The sequence below is a fragment of the Marmota flaviventris genome, chromosome 19 (genome assembly GCF_047511675.1).
Source record: "Marmota flaviventris isolate mMarFla1 chromosome 19, mMarFla1.hap1, whole genome shotgun sequence".
NCBI classification, from domain to species: Eukaryota; Metazoa; Chordata; class Mammalia; order Rodentia; family Sciuridae; genus Marmota; species Marmota flaviventris.
The window spans coordinates 31,452,352-31,480,243 of record NC_092516.1 but is presented as its reverse complement, the minus strand read 5'-3'; the positions used below and the strand labels follow the sequence as shown (position 1 = coordinate 31,480,243).

At 37.5% G+C, this 27,892-nt stretch overlaps 2 pseudogenes; one reads left to right on the top strand and one right to left on the bottom strand.

Moving 5' to 3' along the window:
- Window positions 1-27,892, top strand: part of LOC139702888 (cytochrome P450 3A21-like) — a 251,432-nt pseudogene that overhangs the window by 111,307 nt on the left and 112,233 nt on the right.
- Window positions 17,884-21,961, bottom strand: LOC139702935 (ATPase family AAA domain-containing protein 5 pseudogene; annotated as a pseudogene).

The following is a 27,892-nucleotide window of genomic DNA, read 5'->3' as shown; positions in this document are numbered from 1 at the left end:
CTGTCTGCCTGTTGTCCTTTCTTCTAACCAGCAATTTGAGGATAATAACAGCACTGACTACCCAGGCTACTGTAGGGATTAAATGAATCATTATCTGTAAAACACTTAAAACAGTGCCTGGCACTCAAAATTCAATGATTCTAATACTATAAAATTTTAGGATAGGTAACAACTGCTAACCTATGTAAAATAAATTAGATTCTTGGCAGGGCAAGGCAGGAGGAAAGGGCAGAGGAAACTCTTACCACTAGAATGGTGAGTTCTTCTATGCACACAGTTGTTAAAATCCATCAACCTGTGTGCTTGTAGTTTGTGCATTTTGCTGTACATTAATTATAAATTCATAAAATTGTTTTTAAAATGTCACTTCTACAAAGAGGCTATCATTAACACATGACTTAAAGGATCCTTACCACAGCTAAGTGTTCCTTACTTTTATATATTGCTTGTGTCCTCTGAGCCTTTGTCTTCACCTTAAAGAACCCTGCTTATTAACACATTAATCATCAACAATTTATTTTAGATTTCCCTCTCCTTTCTCTACTTAGCAACCAGAATAGCACCTGGCACTAAATAAGTGTTCAGTAACTATTCAAATACTGCACAAAGGAAGAAAAATAGGGGGAGAGGCTAAACTGGCCATAATCTCCCAACATCCATCACAGCACAGTTGCATGTTAACACTGTAAAGAATCTGAAGAGTATTCAATACACCAGCTTCGTTTTTGATATGATTAAATGGAGAAAAGGGATGCAAATAATTTTCTCAAGGTCAGAGTTGGAGAGAAAGCAGGTTTGGAATCCATATCTCCTAGAATTATTTTTTATTATTATTCAAACTCAATATTACTCAGTTTGTACATATGGCCTTACTCTACTATTACAATCAGATATTCATTTAAGAATTAAGTTGTGACTTTCAATACATTAAACATATCTTTCTTGGGGCAATTAAAAAATGGTAATAATGTTTAAATACTTAACCATGAACAATTATGAGTCAGAATGTTTCCAATTCACTTGGGATGCCTTTGACTGCCCTTAATTCACAGTCAGGATCATTAAAGGCAAACCTCTATCACAATGTTCACTTAAGTTTTGAAATATTTAACCTATATAATTCTAATTCAAGTAAAACACATGAAAGAACACTTATCCTTTCAGATTCCTGTCATGTAGGCTACAGGATGTTATTTAAGCAAAAAAAAAAAAAAAAAAAAAAAAAACTGAAATTAAGCAGAAGATTACCATTGCTCAGACCCAGTGTTGGTGTCATAATCTGATTACTGGTTGCATAAATTTCCTCACAGAGGTAAAATAAGAATTACTTGACATCAAGGTTTGCATTTAATAGAGAAAGAGAAGAAAATGGAAAAATAAAAGCACACACAGAAGAATTTTATTTTAAAATAAGACTGTGTGTATAAAACAAAGCTATACTCATAACTGATATGCAAAGATAGAAAATTAGCTATTTGGAACTCAGTAAATCAAGGAAATAAACATGCATTTTTTATATTCTCAGAAAAATGAAACCCATGATTACCTATTCAAAATTCTAAATGCAACTTATTCTCAACTTTTCTAAATATCGTTTGTTCATCCAGGATATTTTTCTGCTCCAACAGCTTTATTTATTGAGGTTTGTTAGTCTGATATTTTCCTCGATCTGATGAAGTTTACAGACAGTACCTAATTATCCATTAAATCCTATCATTCATTTAGCTGCACCAGGACTTTATATCTGCTATACATACCAGCAGGTCAAATATAGTTATAAAAAGAAAGAGGTTTTAGAGTGTCAAAACCTAGGGTTGGGGGCTAGGAAATATTAGAAAACTATCTGGGCCAGGTGTGGTGTCACACATTTGTAAACCCAGTGCCTCAGTAGACTAAGGAAGGAGGATCACAAAATTGACGCCAGCTTCATCAACTTAGCAAGACTCTGTCTCAAAATAAAAAAGGATCAGGGATGTAGATGTAGAATGCCCTGGATTCAATTCTTAGTACCATGAGAGATGGGAGGGGAAAACAATGAAAAACTATTTGAATATACAAGACCTACAGAAACAGTTATTTCAATATAAAATAACCAGAATTTTTTTAAAAGAATGAAAGTTTTTTCTCTTATCTCAAAGTTTTCATGAAAACCATAATCTTAGGACAATGATAGTGTAAGAGCCCAAGAATGCAAAAGAGAACTGTTACAAGATGTGTATGAGGATCAAGTTACTACCTCTCCTACAGGCACTACAAAAGAAATGCTTAGGTTTTTTTTTTTTTTTTTCCCCAGAGTGAGCAGAGGAAACTTGGAAGAATTAGACCTTTGCTTCTGAAATGTATAGGTAACGTACATTGGAACATGACTCTGAGGGCTAAAGCCTATAAACAGCATGCAAATGCAAAAAGGTGCCAGCATTTATGTATGTGTCTGACATAGGGTAGACATACTATATATTACTGTATTAGCTAGAAGGCTACATTTATTTTCACTGGTCACTTCTTCCCATCTTTGTCAGTTCTTCACTGTTTCTTCAACTTTAATTTTTTTTCTGTCATATAACGTAACATGTTCACAAGTTTCTGTAATTAGGTGCTTGATGTCTTTGGGAAACCATTTTACTGTTTATTGCTTCCTTAACCACAGAGCAACCCTTGCAACTGCTAAGTTCTCTCCTAGTGTTCAGTTCTATGATTCCCTATATACTCCAAAAAATGTAATTTTACAAAAGATAACAAAAATCAACCCTCTGATTTCCAGATAAGAGCATCCCTGATGCAATGGGAGCTCCTGGGCTGGACCTACTGCTTCACATGTTTTACAAGTTTGCAAAAAGCTTTAAATGTCATTAACATGCCAGATTTAACCTAGATATCATTGATGACCTTGGGTCCAATACATACAACTCTCTATTCATTGGTTCTTTTTCGCTAAGCAATATACCTCTCAAATTTTACATGTCCAAAATAAACTTCAGACATCAGCATCAACCCCCCCACACACATATATACAAACTTACTTCTCCAAAAAAATTGTCTCTTTATTTCAGAAAAAGATCTATTCTATTGGTCAATCAGGCCAGAAATTCTAAGAGTTATTTATGGCTGCTTGCCATTACCATATCCAGAAGGAAATACTATTCATTCTAGGTTTGAATTACAGCAATAACTGACACTGCTACACAAATTGAGATTAACCTAAATAACCTACATAACAAGAAGTTCAATGTTTCAATGTGCACAATAAATTTTGGGCCAAATGTTTCAGATTTTAAAGGTACCTCTGTTAGTGCAGAACACATCTGAAGCTATCTGATTTTTGCTTCCAATTATCCAGATATCATCAGAAAAAAAAATGCCTTTCCATTTTTTGTCAAAAGTGGAAATTTGTTTGAAATTGAAAGCCAGTCTTCTACATGAATGAAGAAAAAGACAAACAATTTATGGAATAAATGATCAAGAGCATGAAGAAAGTTCAGCAAGTAAAGTGAAAAGAAGAATTAGGCTGATGCAGAAGAGAGCATGATTTGTAGGACTGGGTTGAAATCCCAGCTCATTAGTTGTGCCCTTGGGTAAGTCAGCAGCTCTAATCTGCAGTTCTGAGGGTTTGAGGGAAACTAATTATACTTGCGTCAGAAGCCAATGTTGAAAGTAAAATAAGATATGTTTCAAGAAGTCCTCAATATATAATAGCCGCTATTATATACTTTTAATATATAATATATATTATACATTTTAATAGGCTATTTAACTAATTTTTCAAGTTGGAGAATAAGACTTACTTTTCTCTTCAAACTGAAAAAGAAATAAAAAATAACCTGTAAGCCCAAAAGGTCAACATGAGACATTGCTAACAAATAGTGGGAGGGGAAAAGAGGTTCCTCTCTCTGGACAAAAATCTCTCACTTCTGTTGTGTCTGGGAACTGACTAAAGAAGTTTAAATCTGATGGAATGTTTCAATATTTAGGAGGCTTCCAACTACATGTTCCTATCGCCATCCAACAGATGTGTTGACATATGCTGGTTTCACAACTCTGACTACTTCAAAAACTAAAAAAATGGTGAAAGAAGTACACAAACACAGAAGTACCTTATCAAACTCCAAAATGGCTCTCCAGCCTTAGGTATCCATGGAAAGAGAGAGAGAGCCACTGGAATGATTTGTTCTTATATAGGGGACACACAAAGGGAGTTCCATGGAACAGTCAATCCCCAAAAGAGCAAAGGTGTAGGATTACTAAGGAACAGGAGTGTGTAACTCAACCCCACTGGGTGATGCCCAAAACAAGAGAAAGACCTTATTATCTGAGTGGGGTTAAAAGTTCAATGTACTGTGGGGTGCAAAAACTGTTCAGTACCCTTTACTCAGAGCTTAAATTTGTGTACTGTTCAGAGTGGTTCCCAACATGTTCTGTGCTAAAAAGCACCTCTGGTGGTGCAGAACCTCTCTGATGCCATCTGACTTTTGCCTGACAACCACTTGGCCAGGAGCAATGCAGGACTGACTTTCCATCTTCAATAAAAAGTGAAATTTCATTAGAAATGGAAAGCTATACATCTTTGAATGATATATAAACATGTAAACTGCTGGGAGCCATTAGCCAAGTAGGTATGACAATTTCCTTGCCAGCGTACCCCATGTTGCTGACATGTTGCAGCGACATTGAATGTAGGTGACCTTGCTCAAGGACCAAGGCAGATTAGGGTGTTCCCGGTTTTAAGATAAATCGTGTTTAGGGCGTTCCCAGTTTAGGTTCCAGGTTTAAGGTTTAAGATTATTCCTCCTGGGAATAGGGCGTATCCTGCTGCCTGAGTTCCCCTTGAGTTCTCACGGGATTCAGACAGTATATTTTGGAGATAGAAGCCCAGTGGAGGTGGATTTGGGCAGAGAACGGGATTTGGGCAGAGAACGTGGATTTGGGCAGAGAACGTGGACTTCCCCAGAACGTGATTGTAGACGGCTGGTGTGAGTTCGGGAATAAAGAGTTGCTGTTTGAATCTACAAGCTGTGTGGTGGCTCGTGATTGTGTGCCCAGCCAGACTGCGGCATTTGTGCCCAGCCAGACTGCGGCATTTGGTGGCCCGTACGGGGAACTTCTGAAACTTGGAGGTAAATGAAATTGCTTGCCCCTGAGGGAAGGCGAGAGAATGGGTGATCAATTCAAAAAACAATGTGTTCCTGTTGTGATTTATTTTGTTTTTGTTTCAAGCTGCCTATCCCTAGAAATTTCTCAGGCAAACTGGGAAAAATGGTTGGCTAAAGGTTTGAAGTTTGTCAGCCCTGAGGAAGAGAAAATTGATACAACGATTTTTTATTCCGTTTTTGTTTCATTCAGTTTCGGCTTTGTTTTGTGCTATCTTATTGGGTTGCGTTATCTTTATAGTAGATTAGAAATTAGTAAAAAACAAACCGAAAAGATGTTAAGTAAATTGTTAGAGGTTCAGACCATGGAGAAAGACATTTTAGATCAAGCAAAAGAGAAGGTCTCTCGAGCTAGTCAGACAGAGGAAGAAAATTTAAAGGAAAAGGGGTTGTTAGGAAAAAGGCCACAACAGGAGGCTGTTACTAACTCCGTTTTATCACAAGAGGGCGTAATTCAACCAACAGCCCCACCGATGGAGACAGCTGAGTGGCCCTCAAACCCCGTAGTTGATAAATGGGATCCTGAGACAGGACCTCAAAGATTAGCATGCCCTGTACTTGAACAGGCTGGAGGGCAGCGAATTCACCGTGCATTAGATTTTAAAACAGTGAAGCAGTTAAAGGAGGCTGTAACAACCTATGGCCCCCAAGCTCCCTTCACGGTAAGCATGGTCGAGTCCATTACTAACTTGGACATGACGCCAGCAGATTGGGCTAGCATGTGTAAATCTGTACTAAATGGAGGACAATATTTGTTATGGAAGGTTGCCAATGAGGAATTTTGCACGGAGACAGCTAGGCGAAATGCAGCAGCCGGTTACCCTCAAAGAAATCTAGATATGTTGTTAGGAAAAGGACCTTATGAGGGTCAACGGCAACAAATTGAATATGATCCTGCTATATATGCACAAATTGCTGCAGACGCAGTTAGGGCATGGAAGACTTTACAAGGACATGGAGATTTACAAGGTCAGCTATCTAAGGTAATACAGAGAGCTAATGAACCTTACGCTGACTTTGTAGATAGGCTAATTCAAACGGCTGCCAAAATTTTTGGGGATACAGAACAAGCAATGCCATTAATAAAACAACTGGCTTATGACCAAGCAAATCGTTGCTGCAGAGAGGTTATTAGACCATGGAGACATGAAGATTTAAACACATATATTAAATTATGTAGAGATATTAATGAACAAGGGCAAGTCTTGGCAGCTGCAGTACAACAGGCTTTAGATGCCAGGCCAAAAACATGCTATGATTGTGAACAAACAGGACATTTTAAAAGGAATTGCCCCATAGGAGGAGGGTTTAACAAAAGTAGGTATCAAAGGAATAGAATACCGGGTATTTGCCCACGATGCCGTAGAGGGAGACATTGGGCTAATGAATGCCGTTCTCAAACCACCATAGAAGGTACTCCCTTATCAAAAAACGGACAAAGACCAGGTATTTATCCAAGATATCGTGGAGAAAGGCATCAGGCTCCATTGCCAAAAAACGGACAGGGGGGCCCAATGCTCCGGGGCCCAAAACCACAAATATACGGGGCAGTGGAGGATCCCAGCAACACCATCAGGGTAGTGCCCAGGACACATTGTCCATTAAATCCCTCATCAGACAAACCCGAGGGAGCGCAGGGTTGGACATCTGCGCCTCTGCCAGAGCAGTATTAACTCCAGAGATGGGAGTTCAAATCATTCCCACAGGAGTAAAAGGACCTCTTCCCCAAGGAACAGTAGGCTTATTACTGGGACGTAGTTCATCTACATTAAAAGGACTTATGATAAGTCCTGGGGTAATTGATCCCGATTATGTAGGTGAAATAAAAATTATAGCTAGTTCTCCAAGAGGTATATCAGTAATTTCACCTGGAGATAGAATAGCACAGTTGTTAATAATACCCAGCCTACATAATAAATTTCCTAGTCATAGTGTAGAAAGAGGTTCCAGGGGATTAGGCTCCACAGGTGTAGATTGGGCTATGTTGTCTTTAAATTTAGATTCTCGCCCAATGCTAAAACTAAATATTCAAGGTCATGAGTTTAATGGGCTACTGGACACAGGAGCTGACCTTAGCATTATCTCTCGTCAAGAATGGCCAAAACATTGGCCATTACAACAAGCCACTCAAACGCTTCGAGGCCTAGGAGTGGCGACTAATCCCCATAGAAGTTCTATGATATTAGATTGGAAGGATCCTGAAGGATGTGAAGGAACTATACAGCCATATGTATTGGATCATCTTCCTATAAATTTATGGGGACGAGATGTCCTAGATCAATTAGGTTTGACATTAACAAATAACATCAATCCTAATTCGCCCACTACTAGGGCTAGACAAGGCTTTAGGAAAGAAAAAAGATTAGGAAAACAAGGGCAAGGTATAGCAGCACCAGTACAAATAGATCAAGGAACAGACAGACATGGGTTGGATTTTCAGAAAGGGCCACTGAGACAATCAAAATTACTTGGAAATCAGAAAGACCAGTGTGGGTTCCTCAGTGGCCCCTGACTAAAGAAAAGACACAAGTAGCCCATGATCTGGTCAAACAACAATTAGCAGAAGGACATATACAACCTTCCATATCTCCCCATAATACTCCCATTTTTGTCATCAAAAAGAAATCTGGTAAATGGAGATTATTGCAAGATTTAAGAGCCATTAATAATGAGATGGTTATTATGGGACCTGCTCAATCAGGGATTCCTCAATTGTCTGCTTTGCCAAAAACCTGGCATGTTTTAGCTATAGATATTAAAGATTGTTTTTTTTCAATTCCAATTCATCCCAAGGATAGTCCACGTTTTGCATTTACTATCCCTGCATTAAATCATGAAGGTCCTGATCAGAGATATGAATGGAAAGTACTCCCTCAAGGGATGGCTAACAGTCCAACCATGTGTCAAATATATGTTAACAAAGCAATCCAGCCACTTAGAAATCAAAATCCTGAACTACAAATATTTCACTATATGGATGATGTATTATTGGCACATAAAGGTAAAAACATATTGCTGGAATGTTATGCCACACTTACAAACTTATTAAAAAATTATAATCTAGAGATAGCAATAGATAAAGTACAATTAAATTTTCCAATTAATTATTTAGGAGTTCTATTATCCTCAACCATGGTCCGTCCACCAAAAATTCAAATACGAGTAGATCAACTCAAATCACTTAACGACTTTCAAAAGTTATTGGGAGACATAAATTGGATAAGGCCTTATCTAGGTATACCAACAGGAGAATTGGGACCTTTATTTGATATTCTAAAAGGTCCATCAGATCCAAATTCACCCCGCATGTTAACTCCTAAAGCAAGAAAGGCATTAAAAATTATTGAAACATATATGGAAAATATGCATTTGGATAGAATTGATATAAGTTTGCCTTTATTATTTATTGTACTACCAACAAAAAATATCCCTACAGGAGTATTTTGGCAAGAAGGTCCATTATTATGGATACATTTATCTTATTCTCCTAACACTATTCTTACTAGGTATCCTGAGGCTGTAGGACAATTAATACTCAAAGGAATAAAAGCAGCGAAGGGAGTGTTTGGAATTTCTCCCAATAAAATTATTACTCCATATACTATGGATCAAATTGATGAGTTAGCTAATGAGTTAAATACTTGGGCAATAATCATGTGTAAATCTAATGTTTCATTTGATAATCATTTACCATCTAATCCTTTGTTGTCTTTTTGGTCTAAGCATCCTGTAGTTTTTCCTAAAATGACAAGAAAAACACCTATCATGAATGCTCCAAATATATTCACTGATGGGTCTAATAATGGTACAGCAGCAGTAGTTACCCCAGATCAAACTTTTACATTTTTAGTACCCAAACAATCAGCTCAAAAGGTAGAGCTTAATGCAGTTTTACAAGCTTTTTTGATGTTTAAAGATTCTGTATTTAATTTATTTTCTGATAGTCAGTATGTAGTTAATGCTATAGTATCTCTTGAAGATGCTGGTAGGATTTCCCCTTCTTCTACTGTTTTCTCTTTGTTTTCCACTATACAAAGTCTAATCTGGGACAGAAAAGATCCATTCTTCATAGGACATATTAGGGCACATACAGGATTGCCTGGAGCCCTTAGTTTAGGCAATGATTTAGCAGATAAAACTACACATGACATACATATTTTCTCTACATTTGAAGAAGCTACAAATTTTCATAAAAGGTTTCATGTTAATGCTAATACTTTACAAAAGCGTTTTAAAATAACTAAGGAACAAGCCAGACATATAATAAAACAATGTCAAAATTGTGTGACATTTTTACCACAAGTTAATCTTGGAGTCAATCCTAGAGGACTGATACCTAACCATATTTGGCAGATGGACGTCACACACTTGCCAGAATTTGGAAAATTAAAATATTTACACGTTACAGTCGATACTTCTTCTGGATTTTTGATGGGCTCCCTTCATGCCGGAGAAAAAACTAAAGATGTTATAGCTCATTGCTTACAAAATTTTGCCACTGTGGGCGTTCCTAAACAGTTAAAAACCGATAATGGTCCTGGCTATACCTCTACCTCTTTTAAACAATTTTGCTCATCATTTGGTATTACTCATATAACAGGAATCCCATACAATCCACAGGGACAAGGCATAGTTGAAAGAGCTCATCAAACTATTAAAACATACTTATTAAAGCAAAAAGAGGGAATTGGAAAGGGGTATATATCCCCCAAAGATAAACTTAAAATAACGCTTTTTACTCTAAACTTTTTAAATTTGGATTCATCAGGACTTAGTGCTGCGGAAAGGCATATGTATCCAAAAAATGTACATAAGCCTAAAGTACTTTGGAAAGATATTCTAACAGGACAATGGAAAGGTCCTGACCCAGTGATTGTCTGGAGTCGGGGGTCTGTTTGTGTTTTTCCACAGGGAGAACAGCAGCCCATTTGGATTCCAGAAAGATTAACTAAAACAGTCTCTACAGATTGAAAAGAAGATGATTTGACTCAAATCCATAACAGCTGATATCCAGAACTCCAGCTTGGCCATTCTTACATCTGTGACAGTGATTAACCAGGATGCTTTTTTCAATAGCTATTTTATTATTGCATTTTTCCACATCATAAGGTTCTATTTTTATTTTTTGAGCTCATACAAACCTAGGTTAATGTTTTTCTGATCAGTTTTATTTTTTGACTGTGGAGTTTTTAAACATTGCAATGGAGATTTCACCCAGGTAAAGCTACAAGGCCTTTACTATTTTCTTAGGTGTTGTACGTTTGTGTACACTCTTGTGTTTTGTGTTGTATGTCTGTATGTGCGTATGTCCATATTTCTTATATGAGGAGCGCTCATGAAAAAATGGATCCGAATTATTATTATTTATTTTTATTCACGTGATTTAAATGGTTTAATTTAAATTAGGTAAACAGCTGTTAAAGATTGTTTTTAAAGGAGGTTAACAGATCTGTTTGTTTACTAATTTAAATTAGGTAAAAGGCTGTTAAGGATTATTTTTAAAGTAGGTTAACAGATCTGTTTGTTTACTTTCACCTTTCCTTTTCATTATATTTAATAATTCTTTTCAGGATAATGTCTCTTTAGCATCATTGCCAGAATTCCTATCTCCATCCCAGTGCCGGTGAAGAACTCAACAAGTAATGCTCAATCAAAGAGTCAACTTACTTTGGGAGGAAACTTACTTTGGGAGGAAATGGACATATTGATAGATTCCTCCGCTTTGAACTGCTTGCAGAACTTGCCTGGACTATGTAACTATCGTTTGGTGCAGCGAATTGTGGTAATGCTGGCATATCTTTGCTGATGGTGTCACTAGTGATGCAATTTTTATTTCCTTGCCAGCGCACCCCATGTTAATTGTGGTAGTGCTGACATATCTTTGCTGATGGTGTCACCAGTGATGCAATTTTTTCCCAAGGAACGGTCAATTGGCTTGGTGTCGTGGCATTTCTGTATCCTCCTCCCTTCTGCTAGTGATGGTCTAAAATTTGGGGGCCAATGGCTTATGCTGGACCGGTAGTCAGTGACGGGTATGATCCAATTGCAGTGGTATCAACCTAAGACAGGAGGCTGACGCCTAAAGGTCAGTTTTCCGATGACGGGTAAGAACCATATGTTGAATTGGACAACCTACCAGGCACGGTCCATAAGCCACATTAACCTCACTCCCCCACTGGCACCAAGGCCAAATTTGGGGGCCAACAGAGGTGAGGCAAAGAACCTCACCCCCCCACTGGTGCATAGACCTATCCACAAGTATGGCTGTATGCTGGACCGGTAGTCAGTGACGGGTATGATTCAATTGCAGTGGTATCAACCTAAGACAGGAGGCTGACGCCTAAAGGTCAGTTTTCCGATGACGGGTAAGAACCATATGTTGAATTGGACAACCTACCAGGCACGGTCCTTAAGCCACATTGCTTGTTGTTTAATTAATCAGAAGTGGGGAGATGCTGGGAGCCATTAGCCAAGTAGGTATGACAATTTCCTTGCCAGCGTACCCCATGTTGCTGACATGTTGCAGCGACATTGAATGTAGGTGACCTTGCTCAAGGACCAAGGCAGATTAGGGTGTTCCCGGTTTTAAGATAAATCGTGTTTAGGGCGTTCCCAGTTTAGGTTCCAGGTTTAAGGTTTAAGATTATTCCTCCTGGGAATAGGGCGTATCCTGCTGCCTGAGTTCCCCTTGAGTTCTCACGGGATTCAGACAGTATATTTTGGAGATAGAAGCCCAGTGGAGGTGGATTTGGGCAGAGAACGGGATTTGGGCAGAGAACGTGGATTTGGGCAGAGAACGTGGACTTCCCCAGAACGTGATTGTAGACGGCTGGTGTGAGTTCGGGAATAAAGAGTTGCTGTTTGAATCTACAAGCTGTGTGGTGGCTCGTGATTGTGTGCCCAGCCAGACTGCGGCATTTGTGCCCAGCCAGACTGCGGCAGTAAACAAAGTCATGAACATAGTGATTTATAATATCTTACACAGCTAGGCATGGTGGCATATGCCAGTAGTCCCTGTGGTTTGGGAGGATAACGAGTTCAAAGTCAGCCTCAGTAGTGGCAAGGAACTGAGCAACTCAGTCAGACCCTATCATTAAATAAAATACAAAAAAGGGGGTTGGGGTGCAATGACTATAACTCAGTGATTGAGTTTCCCTGAGTTTAAGTTCAATCTCCAGTACAAAAAAAAAAAAAAAAGAAAAAAACAAAAACAAAAAAACCTTGTTTCACAGAGGTACTTATTAATATGAGACAATTATGAGATTGAAAATACAAACCTAAACCTAAAAGGCTTTGCAAATATGTAATATCCATAATCAGTCTCATTTCATCTCTTTAAACAAAAAGGACTACCACCACAATATTCTACCATTTGTTTGAAGGTACACTAAGCTGAAGCCCTACAAGAATTTTTACTTCATTAGATCATTAGAAATTAAGAACTCTTTGGAGTGAATCTGCAAATTAAAAAGAAAAGAAAAAAAGCTCATGAAACTAAATGTCATTTCATTTTATACCTTTTCACACTTCTTGAATAAACATTATCTTATAAATGAAGCTAGACCACAAGTTAATAAATTTATACATATTTATTTGCTATCAAGTTAAAATAATTATTTCTTCATAAATTATGTTGTAATTGATAATAATTAAGAAGAAGCTTAATTTAATCTCCCTCCCCATCCCTACTACAAATTTCTCTCTAGCACTTCTCCCACCTTCATCTATCATACTGTGTTCAACACTGTGAATGTCTGAAACATTTATATAAAACTCTGAGTGGTATTCCAGGAGAGTTGTATAAAACTCTGCACTGTCATTTGCTCAACCTAACAATTTCCTAAGACAATGAGTTATTGATCTTTCTTTTTTTTTGTTTCACCCAAATTTGAAAAGCATCTTTTATGATTGAAATCAATATAAAGTGAATATCTAAATTACTTTTCATAAAACAAAGACAAAGGGATAGCAGTTGTCGAATTTTCTAAGGCCATTAGTAATTTTAGAATTTTTAAATATGACTTTTACGTGTATTTCAGGTTTGTATTCCTCTTTCAATAACAAATGTAGGAATCATGCTAAATATGTTTAAAAATAGTTCACATTAAAACAGTGTTTTTGTAGGCCTAGATGGACAAATGACAAAATTGGGCTTAAAGAGGATGGTCCATGGGTGATCAATTCAGGGAGAAAAAAAGTTTTTGCCACAAATACTTTTATAATTTCAATTAAAATCTTTTCAGTAAATTGTTTTACAGATATCTCTTTTTAACAACAAAACAAAGCAAAAGCATCTTTTTACATTTACATAAAAATTCTTCATAAATCTTTATATAAGTGCAGCCAGTTGGCAGCATAAATACATTTTATCCTAAGCTTACATCATTTCAGGATTCTTTTGGAAATTATCATCCTTGAAACCTTGATATTCAGAACATTGTCTTTAGATTAACTACTTTTAAAATATATACCAAATATTCTTCTTAACCACTTATATCACCAAATAAAGAAAACCTGCCTAGCATTATACAAATATTTTGAATGTGATATAGGCAAGAACACTTTGAAATAATGCTTAACTAATCACAAAGTGATGATTCTGTAATAGATTGCCACTTATTAGACAAAAGTAAATAAAACTGTCATGATAAGATAAAAGAATAAAGAGAAGTAAGCAGTGATTACTCTTTTATTATTAGAGAAAGTAATATCCAACACAGGCCAATAAAAAGAGGAGGGAAAGCCCACAACAAATAAACCAAGGGCCTGGTCGAGTCAGTACTGTAAGGTAGAAACAATTCAGGGATAACCGTGACACCTAAACGTCCATCGAAGAACAGAACAATGGGCTGCACAGAGAGGGCAAATGTTCTTTAGGTTCAGGGTATGCAACATACTGAAGAATAATATTACATGGATACTGGCTGAAAAATAACCAAGCTATTCTCAAAACAACTCTTTATTAAGGACTGAATTAAGACTCTTAAGTGAGAATATTCTTTTCAAATCATTGGTGGCCTTAATTTGGTCACTTAATATGGAAGTGGTCCCAGAAAGTACAATCAGTTGTGTCTGAAGCTTTAATGTTTAGAGCAACTTACATTCTAAGGACACAGAGAAGCCCAGGAAAATGTCATGCAAATATGGAGAAAGAAGATGGCAATCGACATGATAAAGGGTAGGCCTCAAAGGAAATCATTCCAGCAATTACCTTGATATACAAATTCTAGAATTAGGACTAATAAATGTCTGTGTAACCCCATCTATGCATTGTCTTACAACAGCCCTGTGAAACTAATGCAGCCCATTTGGAAACACATACACTTTCCCTGCCTCTTGGCTGAATGAATGTACAATTGGATCCCATCACCTTCCAACAGCTTTGAAAAACTGACCTGCTGCAAGAAAAGACATTTATTACTAGAATATTCTTAAGGTATGCAAAAACAGAGCTTCTTACCTGATGGGGATATAGAGATTTGTGGTATGGCACAGTAATAAAATACATATACTATTTTACCTCCTTTGTTTGTGTAACTCTCACTTCTTTTTGTGTCAAAACTTTTCTGGTGAGGATGTTTGTATATAAGTTCTGTAAATGGACTAGAAGGCCTGTGAAGTTTACTGGTACATGGGCTACCTGGGGCAGGTAGCTAAAACAAAAACAGTAAAATCACAAAAGAAATATCCAGTGCCCAACAAACACTGACAATGATGTGAAAATGATTTTTCTGTTATTTCTCCACGTATGTAATCTGAAGATATACACCTGTTATGTTATCAGGGTAATAATAGAGTCCAGATTATTTTTGAATGGGCATGTATGTCATTCAAGTGGTAAACTTCTCAGAGTTCAGGGGATTCCCCATCTTGAGTATTTGTTCTGGCATATTCTGGCCATCTCCAGTTTTGTCCTGTGGAGACAATTCTACAGAAGGCTCAGCTAACTTCAGACCAAGATATCATCATGGGTTTTGTGATGCACTTGCTGTTTCCACAGGAGACAGAACTAAAAAGTAGCTTTTTCGGTGGTCTACAATACGCTCTGCAACAGTTTATCTTACAAGGAAAACAATTAACACTAACCATCATGGCTGTTTTCACAGGTGACAATCCCACTGAAAATTTTTATACACAGATTAGAAATAGATGAATGCATGCATAGGCCTTCATACATTGGATTACAGAATCAGGTCTTTGGATAATTATTTCAGTAGAAAAACTAGAATCCAATACTTAAATATCCACTTTACCACCGATGTCCTGATATAGCAAAATTCTGCCATTGCAGTTGCCCCCAAATTACTGCCCTCGCCCAAACACACAGAGAGAAGGGGAAGGTCTAAAGACTTTTCAGATATAATCCCAGATGAGGACTTGCCTAGATTTGTCTTCTCTGGACTGTTCCCTTTTACCTCTAAATACCTTCTGATAAGTAGTCATAGGTCCTGGTGTGAAGGCTAAGACAACATGTAAATGTGCTCTGGACATTTTTGTGCCTAAAATCCTGGAAGGTTTGCATACATCATGGAAACATATTTTTAGCTTGTGCATCTCCATTTAAATGAGCTGAATAATGCAACCTCTCTGGAATGTGTATGCCTGGTTACTAGAGTTATAAGTTCTCTTTGGTTCTAATGCTGAGAAATTGAGGTTGATTCTTCTAAGTTTCATTACCTTTGTCACTTCCTTTAATAAGACTACCACAATATATTCTTTAGAGTGCTGAATTTTCATCTTTTTATCTGTGTAAAAATACACAAATGGATGTGGCCTTTTAGTCTCTTGGGAAGATGTCAATCCATCTTGTAAAAGAACTTGAAGGTGAGTGGAGTTGACTGATACATGGGCTACCTGCGGCAGGTAGCTCAAACAAAAACAGTAGCAACAGAAAAAAAAAAATCAGTCCACAATAAACACTGACAATTACATGTGCACACTTTGGTGAAGGCTTCCAGTAGGCTCGGCAGGTACCCTGAAGTAGAGTTGGACCTGGATGGCAATATTAGAGCCTGATTTTTCTCTAATTGAGTTTAATCTGGAGGCAAAATAAGAAGATCAGCACAGAAGAGACATCAGAAAGCACAGACATGTATAAACCCCCACTGTCCCTGGACTCCCTTGCTCACTGGTGAGCCATTTTTTGAGAGAAATACTTGTGGTGGCCACTTGATGGCAGCTTTGCACAGACCAATTCAAACCTGGCCATTCTCTCTGGCTCCCACCACTCTCCTGGATCCTGGGACCTGGGTGCTCACATGCCTTCCTACAAAAGTCAAAAAGGCACTGTCCAGGGGTGCATCCATATTTGCAGCTGGACACTCTGCATTTTACAAAGAAAAAGAAACAAAATTACTAACTGTTCACCTCTGCCTGCTTGTTTTGATGCAAACAGAGCAGATCTGATTCAAAAGAGAGCTCTGGGGCTGGGGATGTGGCTGAAGCAGTAGCAAGCTCGCCTGGTATGCCTGAGGCCCAGGTTCGATCCTCAGCACCCCATACAAAGTAAGATGTTGTATCCGCCGAAAAAAACTAAAAATAATAATAAGAATAATAATGAATAAATATTAATTTTTCTCTCTCTCTCTCTTTAAAAAAATAAAGAGAGCTCTGTATCTTGCTCTCAAAATATTAGGGGACAAAAAAATCACATAATATAGACAAGACTTATTGTTAAGGGAGGGTGAACAGTCTCTCTCTTCAAGGATAAAATTAATATTTGGTTTCATTGTGAATCCAGGAAAATTAATTCCAGATTTTTCAATTATATAAATAACTCCATATATGTGCCAATAAATAAATATATAACCAGGCACTCTGCTCCTCTCTGCCCTAGTTAAACATGGGGTGCCTTGAGATTACCTGCTCCCTTGGATCCCTTCACCTGCATATCATTGCAGTAGGGGTGCAGTCCCTTCCACTACTCTTTACAGCATCCTGAACTTCTACCTATTTTTTAGGCCTGAACACCTTTTGAAGACTCCACTTGGGGAGAGATTCATAAAATTCTGGAATGAACCTAAAGGCATTTCATTATCAGGCTATCATGCTATCAATTTGGTTCTATGTTCCTATTCACTATTTTAAAATTTATTTTATTTTAGTTGTTCTTAATTATACATGACATAGAATCCCATTTTGCTAAAATTATACATGCATAGATATTCCTATTTATGATTCATAATTATTTGGGGCTGGGGCTGGGGCTGTAGCTCATTGGTAAAGTGCTTGCCTCACACATGTAAAAAACTGGATTTGATCCTCAGCACCAAATAAATAAATAAATAAATAAATAAAATAAAGATATTGTGTCCATTTCAAAGATAATTCATAATTATTCTAATTATGAATTTCATTATAATGGGTCGACATCATTGTGGAATTTATTTATATATTTTCTTTTTTTAAAATTTTATGTTCTGTATTGTGTAAACTTATTTTAAAAAGATTACCATTCAGGTGCTTCATATTTACAACTTGATAGAACACTGACACTTGTAAAGGGATGGATTACAGGTAACAGGAAAGGGAAAGATGATAGATTAATTTTGTATTGAAACATCTTGAGAAATATCTTAGTGAACTCTACTTCCAATAAACAGCTCAGTCACATACAAAACAACATCAACAAAGCAAAACTAGATTATACAAAAATGCAGAAAAAAACTATGATCATATATACAATTTATAATCCAACTTTTTCACTTTAAATATTTGCACAATAAAAAAATACAAATAGTCTGTTTTAAATGTACATTAAGAGAAATAAACTCTTCCATGAAAATCAACATAATACAAAAATGCATCTAAAGGACCACATAATCTGTACAAGACATTATTAATGGAGAATATTAAGGGAATTCAGCTGCCAAAGTATTCACAGTCTCTTTTGGAATGTCAAGATGAATTCCTTCAAAATAGTGCAGAAACCTTCTTTTACTTTTTCCTTGTTCTTTTAGCTTCTCAATCCTACAGATGTTGTGGAGAACTGGCAGGTATTCAATTACACTAGCTTGTCTATTACCCAGGTTCAGAAGAGATCGACTAGAAAACACACTTTTAATGACTGATATCCTCTTCCAAGCACTGTCTAAATCAGTTGCTGACTGACTAAAGCATACATTATTGTGCTTTTGTGAAACACTAAAAGTAAGATCCTTGGTTGGATCTCTTCCTAATTTCTTGCAAGAATTCAAGGAGGATTCCAATGCTTTTGAAATAGTAGAAGAACATTTAGTAAAGGTAAGAGCTTCTGCAGTTGCCTTTAGTTCTCTAGAGCTTTGAGAAGTCCATCCATCATTACTCTCAAGACTAAACTCATCACAAAGTCCACTTTTAACCATTCCATCTGTCCAACGAAAGTCATTTTTCCCAAGTTCCTTCTGTTCCTTTATATCAGTTAAAAGGGCATCCAAGAAGGACATGTTATCCATAAACTCAGTGAGAGAATTTAAACAATGAGAGACAAGGACAGAACTTTTTTTCCCCTCTGGTGTTTTAGGAGGATGAGGAATAGATTCAATGCTAGACTCTAAACTATTGTTCAGGTTCTTTGTCCCTGAACTGCTGTCTCTGGTCTTGTTTTCTTCTAAATTTGAGGAAGATGCAGGTGATAGGTTAATAAATTCAGAAAAGTCCAAGTCATTGTCAAATAAATCACTATCATCTAGTGTCACGATCTTTTTCTTATGTTTCTTTTTCTGTGACTTATTCAATGGCCGCTCTCCTTCAGTACATTTCCTAGCAAGACACTTCATGCTCCTTGCTGCACTGGCATCCACATTTATTGATAAGCCACAAATGGTTTTTGATTCTGGAATGATATCAACTGGTAATGGTAGAATAAACTCAAGATTGCTATATAAAAAATCTACATCCTGCATGTGGAATTCTGTAAGAAGCTGGATGAGTTTATGCCATTCTTCCTTTGTAGTGATTTTGTGCTTTAAAAATGAAAATAAGTCTTCAGATGGGGAAAAAAATGTTCTTGAGTCCAAACAAGGTCTCAACACAGCCAGTGTCACATTTGGGAAGGTCCACATGATTGCTTTTGGTATTTCTAGTGTTATTTTTGGAAGCAGGGCCATCTTCAGAGCAAGCTAGTTGTTCATTTCTGCTACTTCCTCGACAATGAGATAATGGCCTTTCTTCTAAAAATCCACCTCCGCTTCTAATCCAAAATTGTAGGTAAAGGATACTTTTTCTGATATCACAGCCATTTTCAGTTAACAAGGTTACAAAGTCTTTTACATCAGTTCTGAAATTTTCAGTTAAACATATCATTTGTAGGTAGGTGGCAACATTTAGCAGAGAAGGAGTACGGAAATTGATTTCTTCAAAGCAGCCATCAAACAGTAAACTAAATGTTGGATCACTTGTAGTAAGGATTACAGGTCGTTTCGTTGTTGCCATGAATGTTTTGATTGCATTCAAAAAACCAGAATCTTCATCAAAAATGACATCAACCTCCTCAAAAAGAATAAGAGATGTTGCATTTTTCCTGTTGGGTTCTTCAGCTCCAAATTCTTTGACGTTTGAATTACGTACACTTGCAGATTTAGTCTGAGTAATTTGCTTCTGTTCCAAAGAATTTTTAATTCCTTTATTACTTTCCAGAAGTTCTCCTATTTCTTCATTATTTTGGGACTTGGAAGATACTTTAAAGTAATTTGCCAAAGTTTTAGGGGGAATTCCTCGCTTCTGCCCATTACTTTTTGGTGATGATGGAGGAAGTTTCCTTGGTGAAGTAACAACTTTCTTAGGAGAGTTTAATTTTTTTGGTGACTTGCCTATGTTGTAGCTATTAAAAAAGCAGGGTTTTTGTGAGTTTACACCTTGCTTGTCTACTTGATGGGACTGAGTAGCTTCCTTCAGCTGAGACAGAATCTGTCTACCACTGCGCTGGGAAGAGGCATTTACTTCAAATATCTTGAATCCAAGCTCCTGAGCACAAGCATACACTGCAGCAGTTTTTCCCACTCCTGTTGGCCCTGTTATAAGAACAGTATTGCAAAGACGACTCTCTTCCTCATCATCTGAACTGCCTTTAAAGTCTTTGCTATCTGACAAATCTTCCTGTTTCTCCTCTCTTTTTCCCTTCAAATTCTGTCTTTCTTCCAGTTCAGCTCTTCTCTTCCAGTCTTTCAACCAACTATGTAACTTTTTTATAGCTAACTCATTGCCTATGAGTTCACTGGCATTTTGAGGTTGATACTTTTCTGTCCAAAGCATGTCTTCAGTTCCAGAATCAGAAATGGAAGATATTTCTGCTGGAAACTCTCTGTCACCATCTATGATCAGAATATCATTATCTTCTACTGCTCCTGTTTTCACTTTACATGGTGTACTCAAAGCAGTTTGTTTCTTCCGAGACATTTTAGAAAATATACCTTTGGAAGAACCTAGCTTTTTCTCAAAAGAGTTGTTTCTTTTGTCAAGTTCTTCTGGCTTCCCATTTATCTTTACTGGACTTACTGAATATTCATTTGGTTTCTTTCTTTTTGACTTCTGATTTTCTATTTCCACTCATTTCCTTTTGCTTTCTTTTTGATTGTTATCAAGCTCTACTTGTGGATTTTCTTGTTTACCATGATACTCAGAAAGTGCCTGGTGCTCAATTTGTTTTTTTAGAAGCAAGGGAAAATATTTTCCCACAGAAAATTCAGGATTTGACCACCTAATTTCTTCTAGCAAAAGATTTCTTACTTCTTTAGTAAAATTCTTCCTTGTCCTTATAAGCATGACAGCAGAATTACTTTTTGAATTTGAATTCAATGTTGAAAATTCACCAAGAGCAATAACACATTTTGAGAGATCTATTACTTTAGTATTAGACTCCTTAAATGTAGTTAACAGAGGACAAGAAGGTAGTTTCAAATTCCATAACCAACACCCATCATCTTTTTGTTGTATATGAACAACTTTCTGGAAACTGGTACTCAATGAATTGTACACATCCAGAACAGCAGCTTTCTTTGCAATTTGTCGTTTCAACAAATCTGGCAAACCACTCATTAGAAAATCACGCTTTGCTTTAAATTGTACATCACAGTCCTGAGATTTCTCAGATGTATCTTGACTGCTCTCTTCCAAACCAACGTCAGGATCAGCTGTTTTGGGAACCTTTCTGGCAATAAATAAAGGGGCAACTTTCATTTTTCCAGGTACATTTTTAGGAGACTTGTCAAGCTTTTTTCCTAGCACATCATTCAAACACTGAAGTTTCTTCTGATTTTTCTTTGATGTCTTTAAAGAAGTAGGACTTGAATCTATTATTATAACATCTTCTGTTTTTGGTGGTTTCTCTCCTTCAGGAAGCCTCTGATGTCTAGAGGAACGCCTTAAAGGTATCACTGTTTCTTCAGTAGCCTTTGACCTACAGATGTGTAAAGCTTTTGCTTTTTCGATCAATTGTTTTGCTTTTGATATATTTTTTTTGAGTTTTGCTTGCCTTTCTATTTTGAGAAGTAAAATCTCCACCAGTTGCCTCTGATTTCTTAGACTTTTTATTATATTTTTTCTTAGTTTTTTTGGGAGTACTAATTCTGGTAAATTTCATTCTAATAGGGCTCTCTGAATCAGAGGGTACTGTTAGTAATTCTGCTGTGTATAGGCTATGCTTTTCTGATACACTGGCTGTTTTGGGAGTAGAAAACTTTACTGGACTATTGTCTTGTACATCTTCATAATCAGGACCTCTAATGGTAGTAGGTGTGCTGCTATTTCTTATAGATCGTCTGGATGATTTAGGTGTGGAAACATTTACCAATCTGTCTTCAGGTTCAGCTTTAGGATATGTAATCTTTTCTTTAATTGATGTGCTGGTTTTCCTTGATGATTTATTCTTGTCACACAGAGAAGAAATCATTAGAGGGTCATCATTTGCTATACCTTCACAAACAAGATTTTCACTGTTAAGTAATGTAGTGCTTTTGAAAATTTCTGATTTCTTGTGTCTCAAACTCATTCTAAGCCTATTCTGATTTTGTTTACTTCTTAAGGAAAGAATTGTTTCTTTCTTTTGATTATTTTCTTTTTGGTTTTCACCTGTAGTAGCTCCAGTATCTAATGTTTCCTTATTCTTTTTCTTTAGCATTTTACTTTTCTCCATAGGAAAACTTCTTCTATCAGCGTGTGACTGTGAACTACCATTTGAAACCATTTGAATATTAAGATTTTCCATGATTTTCTTAGAATTATTATCTCGTCCTTCTTCATTTAAATATTTTTCATTGAGGTCTTTCTGCTTATCTGAAGACTTTTTGACACCATTTTTAATTGCATCTGATGCTGGCTGCCTAAATGCTTTCATAAACTGCTGCCTTTCTTCTAGGGTACACTTTGGTTTCACAGCTTCAGAACTTCCAGCTTCCAACACAGCCAATTCTAATTCTTCCTCCTGTATAACAACATTAGATTTTCTTTTCTGAATTGTCTGTTCATTCTCAGGATCAGAAAAACTATTTTCCATCTCAAATTTCTTTTGTTTCAAGAAAATTGGGGGTATTTTCTTTGTCCTTTTTGGAGGAATGGGGTGAACTTGTGCAAGGACAGTAACTGTCTTAAAGTGCATCAGCTGAGATATCTCACAGTTTTCTGATTCACTTATATAACCACTTGTGCCTATTTCCTCAACAGTTTCAGAAGGTAAACAAATTGACATTGTTGAGTCTGGTATCTGTTCCACTTTATTTTCCTTGTGATTTTTTAAAAATTCTTCATATGAGACAGTTATCGTACAATCATTTAAATGGGCTGTTTCAGTAACATGATCACTAGAGTTTGCATCATTTGTAGTACTCTCAATTTCATTAGTTAGGGAAGATACTATCTCTTTGCTGTCTTTATCACTATTTTGAAGCAGATTTAGTTCTTCTGCCAAGGGTAAACTTTCAGATAGATCTATTACATCTCTGTATTTCCTTTTTCCTAACCTTTTACAATCACCTTTTGTCATCCTTTGTTTAGGATTCACTTTCTTAGAATTTTTCTTGAAAGTCATAGCATTTGACTGTCTTTCAACATCATGAATACTTTCTACAAGAACCTCCACATGTTTATTGTAAAGTAAAACAGAAGCACTATTTTCCACAAAATCATTATTTAAACTACAGTCTTCTTTGCTATCATCACTGTTAATTTCAATTGGAGATTCATTCTCAGTTTTTATATTATTTAGCTGTTGAGATAAATTAACCCTCTTTACTTTCTTCTTAAATACTGTATTTGAGAATGTGTCCAAAGGTTTTTTACAATCTTTGTTATTGTCAACAGGCAATGGTGCAGATGACTTTATCTTACACTCTTTCACTGAGTGTGTCTTCTCATTTGTGGGTGAAGTCTTTCTAAAATAATCCATAATATTACTAGATTTTGGTGGAGAGAAAACTCTGTCTCCAGTCTTCCCTATCGGTGATAAATATTTTGTAATTGTTTTACAGGAAGATCGGTCATCATCTTTTCGTCGCTTCTTGCATGGCCAAGTAAGTTGAGCCAAGGTTATAATGAGCCCAGGTGTGGTTGAAGAAGATCCAGAGAGGCACTAGCTCAATCTAGTAGTCCTTCACTGGAGGGGGAGCAGCTGCAGCCGCCATGGCCAGGACCCCCACCATGCTCCCTGCTTCCCCGAATCCCAGCTCCTAGGACCTTGCGCGGTCCGGCTCAGCCTGCCTGGAGGCCATGGAGCTGGCCGGCTCCGGTAGGAGCGAATTGCTGGGCCGCCGAGTCAGTCTCAGGGTCCCACCGCGCCCACCCGCCCAAAACGGGCGCGGAGACTGGGCCCAGCTCCGTGGAGTCAAACGCGGAAAAAGGCGGTGAGAAAGCGAGGGCAGCGAGGGCCCTGGGACGCGGCCGGCAGTGCAGGATGTCTCAGAGGCGGCAGTTCCAGGCTGAGCGCCCAGGACTTGAGCCTGGGTGCCTACAGCCAACAGAACACAGATCGGGCCGCGGGGCTTCCGGGGGAGTTCTTGTCAATTGGGTTTTCGCGCCTTCCTGAGCCTATATATTTTCATATGCATACAATCTAACTTATTTTAGATTCATTCTACTGTCTTTCCTATTACTATCTATTCTACCTTTCTTGAATGCTTCTTTGGATAATCTACTGAACTACTTTTTCCCTTCCTCATTTATTGTGGTTTAGCCTCGACATCCGCAAAAACATTTCACTTACAGTTTTTTTGTGATTCGCTTGTTTCACTTAGCATGACAGTCCCCATATCCATTTATTTACTGACAAATGTCATAGAGTCATTCTTCTTTATGGCTGAGTAATATTTTATTGTCTATATATATTAAAAAAATCTCTATTCATTTATCTGATGATGGACATCTAGCTTGTTCCCATACCTTAGCTGTTGTGTATTGTGTAGCTATAAACATTGATTTGGCTGTGTCACTGTAGCATGCTGCTATTAAGTCCTTTGTATATATGCCAAAGAATGTGATAATTGGTTCAAAAGGAGTTTTAAATCCTAGTTGTTTTTTTTTGAAACTTCATACTCCATTCCAGAGAGGTTGCACAAATTTTCAGTCTCACCATAATTTTTGAGTGTTTCCTTTTTTCCACATCCTCACAAAAATTTGCTTTTACTTATATTCTTGATAATTGGCATTATAATTGGAATGAGATGGTATCTCAGTGTATATTTTACTTGCATTTCTCTAATTGCTAGAGATGTTGCCTTCTCAGTGTTTTTGAATTTTGCTTCTCAGTAACAACATCCATGGTATTTTGGGAACCAGTTTTGCTTTATTTATGAATTGGGGACAATATTTCACTTGAAAGATTGGGAAGCTTAAGGCACATGACCATGAGTCCAGGGATGACTTTTACACAGTTGTCTTTCCCATGATTATGAGAAAAAAGTTGATATGGTGTGAGACGAGGGAAGGGAGAAGGGAGCAATTAAAGTGAAACATATTGGGGCCCAAACCCATACTTTTCTCAATGAAGTGCAGGTGAATGGAAACCAGGCCTGGTTCTTGATCTTGGGGAGAGGGATGGGCCATTTCCCCCAAAACCAGTTTCTTAGCTAAGCCAAGCTGAGACTGGTACCAATGTGCCCAAGATCCTCCCAGCTATGGTGTGCCATGTGTGTCTGAGAGTCACAACTTGAGATAAGTATCCTTTTGAATTTTCAAAATTAAATTAATGCAGCCACCCCTCTTGGGCACGTTGGTCCAGGAGCTGAGTTTAATGCTGGCACAGACTCTCGGTCATGGCAGATGTGGCCCACATTCCCCTAGTATTTTCTGGGCAGTACAGGTAGCAGCCCCAATAAGGAAGGGGACCACAGCTCTAGTTTTATTTAAGTGTTAACAAGCAGCATGTCAAAATATGGCCTTACACAGTGCTGATGAAGGAACTCCCCATGGGATCCTGATGAAAAAGGTGGCCAGCAAAGAGAGAGACAAAGAAACAGACATAGAGAACTGTGGCCATGGCACTTGGCAGGACTAGTGAACTTGAGTTTGCTTACAATACAGAAGAAGGAACAAAATGTAAAGAGTTAACCTGTGAATAGTCACCCTGAATTGTAAACCTCCTGAGGTCAGGGTCAGGTCTCAACCCCCAAGTAACACTGACACATTCATTCTCATATGAATGTCCATTTCACACCTTAAAATTTAGAAAAATACTCCTCAAAACCACATGCACTCTGCAAAACACAGTGCCATTCTTCTTGGTGTGGCTCCTCCTATGAAACAGGACAGGTTTGACACATCTGGATGATCTTTCTAGCATGAATTCTTAGGGACAGCTATGTAGGGTATGAAGGCCAAAGTTGGGTGTTGCAAGCCACTCTGAGGTGAGTGGAAACAGGGATTATACTTGGGTTATATATTTATATATTTTTTACCCTGGCCCAGAAGTTTACTAGGATCACTATAGTTGTATATGGGTTGAATTATTTTACTCAATAAATGCAGCATCAATTAGCACAGTAGTAATCTGATCACACATGCAATTAAATATTTCTTTTTTTTAAACATATGAACATTATCTGAATTAAAGCATCCATATTTTTAAACCATTATTCTTAGGTCTGCATAAGAGCTTGTATAATAGTTGCACCATAGTTGCTCAGCCATATTTCTATCTTGCATAATTGGTTTCCTCACAGTTTTTAGCTATTCTAAAAATAACCTGTAAAATATAAACATATTACCCCAAAATGATTAAATAACAAGTGAGTTTAGAGGAAGTATTCTTGGTTGGGGAATTATTTCTGTTCTCTCTCATCCATTTTCAACAAGAACACACTTTCTTGGAATTCTAGGTTTTGGGGAGAAGCTCTGTCCTTAAATTTTTTGGACCTCTGCTCCTTTGACTCTTTATGTCTCTCACACCTACTCAGCTTTCTCTCTGGTGTAGTTGTACTGAGTCTGAGCAGTTGGGATGCATCAATCCCCCAAATGTAAAGCCTACTAATACTGAGAGAGGAGCCAGAGGAGGCCAAACTGAAGTCCAGTTTTGAAACATGGCTAAGCAGAAAAGAGCTGAGTGCCCAACTGTGAGAGAAAATGGCTCAGGCAAAACCTGTCTCTTTGAAGAAAAAAAATAACTTCATATTTCTTTCTGAGACTTAAGAAATGTACTTTATGTGCAGCTTTTGGTTTAAGCAGTCACATGAAGCTTTCTTAATCCACAGGATAAAAAATCTTGGAGTATTTAGTATGAGGGCAAAGAGTGGTGGACTGACTTCCTGTTCTGCACAGTGACTGGTATTTGCTCCCTACTCTCAAAGACCCTTCTTGCTTTGGGGGTGGGTGGCCTCTGTGTCTTCTCATGGAAATTGGTCTGAGACAGATATTTGAGCAGCAGGTATGCAGAAGGAAAGTGGAAAAAGATGTGCACAGCCTAGCACTGCCTGGTTTCCTGGGTACACTGCACAAACCTGGTGTCTTCTTCCCAGGACACTTAAAGCAATAATCACAGAAAAGGTAAAATGGGAGTTATAATATGATTCAATGTTCAGGCAAAAAGTGCTGGATAAAACCAAGGCCCCTGAATATATTTATACACCTACAAATGTATGAGTTCAGAAATTAGGGGTGCAGTGGCCAGAAGCTAGAGCCTTAGGATGAGGTGTGGAGACTTGGCCACATTTGGGGTAGAACAACCTGGCATTCTGGTTTAGAAGAGCTGCTACTTCCTTAGCCTTGCTCTCAGAGTGCGGGGTTGGGGAGATTGCAGGAATGGAGCATAGGGATCATTTGTGTTCTGGTGTGACCTTGTAGCTCTAATTTTTCAAATTGAGTCTGAAGACCCCACCTCAGTTGTGGGATAATATTGAATGGTGCACAGATGGCTAGCCTTTGATTTAATGTTTCTATGAGATTTTAAAGCTAATTTTCATTTAAGGCAAACATTACTCATCTTGATTCAAAATTGCCACAAACAGTTAAGGTTTTGAGTACATTTCTGTAAGTATAATAGGCAAGTTGACTTAAAATAAATAAGTGAACAAAAAACAATAGTAATGCCAAAATTGCAAAGGTGACATGGAAATAAATATGTGTATAAACCACTATAAGATTTTAGTAGGCAGAAAGCCTCCCAAAATCAGCAACATACTTACCAGAACAGGGTCTTTGTGAAGTTCTTTCAGGGAATCTTTATTCTTCCTGTTTCCCCTCTTCCACCTCTATGTCTATGATAATCTTCTTTTACTTGAGGGAGATTAGCAGTGAGCTGGGATGTCAAGGCTGAATCAGATTCATGTCTACCACTTTCAAGGCTGGTG